Source organism: Mus pahari, chromosome 7 (genome assembly GCF_900095145.1).
Source record: "Mus pahari chromosome 7, PAHARI_EIJ_v1.1, whole genome shotgun sequence".
NCBI lineage: Eukaryota > Metazoa > Chordata > Mammalia > Rodentia > Muridae > Mus > Mus pahari.
In genome coordinates, this window is record NC_034596.1 from 25,784,757 (window position 1) to 25,787,941 (window position 3,185).

Consider the following 3,185-nt stretch of genomic DNA (forward strand, 5'->3'; position numbering starts at 1 on the left):
GAAAGGAGAGGGGGGCAATACACTTACATGGTTGGAGTGGGAGACAGGGAGACAGAATAAAATTTTTAAAAAAGGATTTTAAAAATGTTGACTCTTCACAGATTGCTTTGTTAGTTGGGAAGAAGAAAAGCTATCAGCGTTCAGCTGGGAACATCAGAAGCCATCTTGACACTGATGAGGATATGGGTCACATTGCTCCAAGTACAAGTCCCTGTCACAAGCCTATGGTCACCTCTGCCACGGTGTAGTCAGAGTGCATAAACCACTTACCCTCAAGAAGTGACACCCGCCAAGCCCCAAGGAGCTAGCTCTCTACTAGTATTTTAAAAGTGTCTTATTCCAAAATGTCAGTGCCATAAAAGTCACAGAAGGGCAGGTACATCTTCTGAACTGAAAAAAAGATTAAAGAGACAAAATAAATACAAATGCAATAGGAGGCCCCAGACAGGAAAAATGACAAAGAGAAAAACATCAGTTCAGTCACTAGAATTGCAATAAAAATGATAGTTTAGATAAATGTATTATATAAATATTGTTTGAAGTTTGTAGCCGGGATGCGATTATGTAAAGCATAAAGTAAGACATAAGAGAATCATTAAGATAGATACCGTCTATTTCTAGGTGGTTTAAAATATATCAGAATACCTATGTGTGTTTCTATTAAATATTGATATACATAATACACAGTTATGTGTAGAGGAAAGAGAGCGTTCATTCCAATGTGGTAAGGTATCAAAAATGGCTGAGTCTAACTGGGGTGCACAGTTGTACTTTGCTGTTTCTTCACAAGCTTAACTCTTTCCAAACATCAAGTTTTAAAGTAGCCTTTACTTTTCCCTTGAGAGGAGAGTGAGCCTGAAAGCAGGGAGTGGCTTAGCCATGGTTATCCAACTTGGCCAGCACTGCGTCTCACCATGAAGCCCACCGGTTACTGACCTCTCCTTCCCTAACCTGAGCTCAGTGTCTTCTTTACTATAAGCTGATGCCCACTGGAGTTTCCTCCCACAAACTTAACTGAGGTCCCTTCATGTGACCAGTCCCCAGTAGCAGGTGCCACAACTTTCCCCTCAGATACTGTCTTAGCTGTTACACATTGAACACAGTACGATAGAGAAAGCCCCTTATTCCTCAACTCTGGAGACTGGGATCCCAAGGGCACAGGCTGCCTCTGCTTGACTTTGTGGTTTCTCCTGGCCTTTCTTAAGAGGGCTTGCACCCACAGTGTCCATCCCCTTATCAACAAGGACATCAATTCTGTTGGATTGTGGTCCCACTGCCGGGTAGCCTCATTCAACATGGACTTTCCTGCTACAGGACATGACATCTGATGGTCACTTTAGGCTTCAACATAGGAATTTGGGGATAGAATGGTTCAATCCTAACAGGAGAGTCTGGAAATCATCACGGAAATTTTTCTTGGGCAAGGCTGGCTCTTATACCTCAACAAAATGCCTTACTGAGTGCACAGTACATACATATCACAGACATTTCCTAGCAAATTCTGCTTTCAAAAAAGCATAAGTGGTGTGTGGGGACACAGAACTATTTCTCTTGTCTATTCATGTAAGATTAAAAAAAAAAAAAAGTGCTTTAGAACCCCCTGACATCTTTGGCATGCAGTGGTTCAAGTATAGACTGGGCATCATAGAGATCAGTGCCACCGAGTAGCTCCTTCAGTCACCTACTCTGCTGCTCTCACGACCCTCACAGAGTGGCGTGTTTAAAGAAGGCACCACAAAGTAGAAGTAGAAACCCCCGAGAGAAAGATGTGCATAGAAAATGTGACTTTGTGGTGGAAGTGATCTGACCCCAGCCCTGCAGGCGGGTCACTGAAGACCCACCCCTGGATACCAGGGCTATGCCTGGAAGTAACCTCTCTTATTTTATTTTAGAGTTCCCTCTTAATCATTTGAATAGATATGAGAGGCAATATCAGGCTTCACTAAGAGGGAGGCCCGTGACTTAGAAGCACAGTGTAGCATTAAGGCCAAGTTTATCTTTAGCTCTTTGCTTCCTGCTCCTAAGGAATACAGCACTCCTACTATGATCCAGCCCATCTCCTGCATGAAATGAACATACTTACCTGCAGAAACTCAACTCATTCATGAATAGTGAATGCACAGTGCAATCATGAATAGTCAGAAGGCACTGTGCAAGTCTAAGAAAGGGGACCTGATCATTTTTCTTAGGTGGATGGCAGGGCTAGGAAAGAGAGTAAAGCTTATTCAAGTCAGTGGTACCTTCAAAGAAAAGGCCACCTTTAAAAATATATTTTAATTAATTTTTTGAGATTTTTAGTCTATTTTGATTATATTCCTTTGCAGCGTCCCCCACTAGCTCCTGCCAGATCCACCCCACCGATTTACCCCCAACTTGGTGTCTTTTTTATTTTATTTAATAACTCATATACTCCAGTTCATGCTATCCACATACTTGGAGGTGTAGGACCATCCACTGGAGTTTAAGTGACTTAACAGGAGCCACACCCATAAGGAAAACTGAGTCTTCCTCCCCAAGAAGCCATAACTGCTCATAGATAGTAAGAGGTGGGACTGAAGCTGGGCGTGGTGGCGTACGCCTTTAATCCCAGCACTCAGGAGGCAGAGGCAGGCAGATTTCTGAGTTTGAGGCCAGCCTGGTCTACAAAGTGAGTTCCAGGACAGCCAGGGCTATACAGAGAAACCCTGTCTCGAACCCCCACCCCACCCCCAAACAAAGAGGTGGGACTGATAAACCCCTTTTCACTTTATGACAGACTGTTGGCTGGCCCGACGTGGTGTGGCAGACAGCCACACCTGGGATGATTTCATGGGTGCCACGGGCCTGTCATCCCCAGAAGATACAGTTTGCTTGAGTCCTCCCCAACCTCTAGCTCTTACCATCTTTCTGCTGTCTCATCCACAATTGCCCCTGAGACTTTGACGTATGTGTGAGTGTGTGTATGCACAAGGGTAGTCAGACAGATTTCCCATTTGTGGCTGGATTCCACAGTTACTTTTGTCTGCACTTTGATCGGTTGTAAAACTCTGCATCAACTACCAACCACTGCACAAAGAAACTCCTCTGCTGGAATCTGAGAACTGTATTAATCTATGGGGGCAGAGATCTGTGTCTAGGTTGTTTGTCACTATGTTCACTTAGCGAAGTAATAATAACAAATCCACCCCCTAAACCCTGTGAGCACC

The 3,185-nt window shown here is 44.0% G+C and overlaps 1 long non-coding RNA gene across 1 annotated transcript in view; it reads right to left on the reverse strand.

The window, feature by feature from the left end:
* Positions 1-356, reverse strand: part of LOC115064394 — a 22,689-nt gene extending 22,333 nt beyond the window's left edge. The window contains exon 1 of the long non-coding RNA XR_003844216.1: positions 271-356. This is a non-coding gene — a long non-coding RNA (uncharacterized LOC115064394). The remainder of the gene's footprint in view (positions 1-270) is intronic.
* Positions 357-3,185: the final 2,829 nt, after the last annotated feature.